The sequence below is a fragment of the Papio anubis genome, chromosome 7 (assembly GCF_008728515.1).
Source record: "Papio anubis isolate 15944 chromosome 7, Panubis1.0, whole genome shotgun sequence".
Lineage (NCBI taxonomy): Eukaryota > Metazoa > Chordata > Mammalia > Primates > Cercopithecidae > Papio > Papio anubis.
Window position 1 is genome coordinate 141,663,032 of NC_044982.1, and position 334 is coordinate 141,663,365.

Consider the following 334-nt stretch of genomic DNA (forward strand, 5'->3'; position numbering starts at 1 on the left):
CACGTATTGTAATAAAATATAGTTGTAAACATACTAGTAAAGACTGAGCCTGTAATCCCAGCACTTTGGGAGGCTGAGGCAGATGGATCACTTTGAGCTCAGGGGTTGAATCCAGCCTGGGCAACAATGGTGAAACCCCATCTCTACAAAAAATAAAAAAATTAGCCAGACATTGTGGCACGTCTGTGGTCCCAGGTACTCGGGAGGCTGAAGCTGGAGAATTGCTTGAGTCTGGAAGGCAGATGTTGCAGGGAGCCAAGACTATGCCACTGCACTCCAGCCTGCTGGGTGACAGAGTGAGACCTTGTTTAAAAAAAAAAAATATATATATATA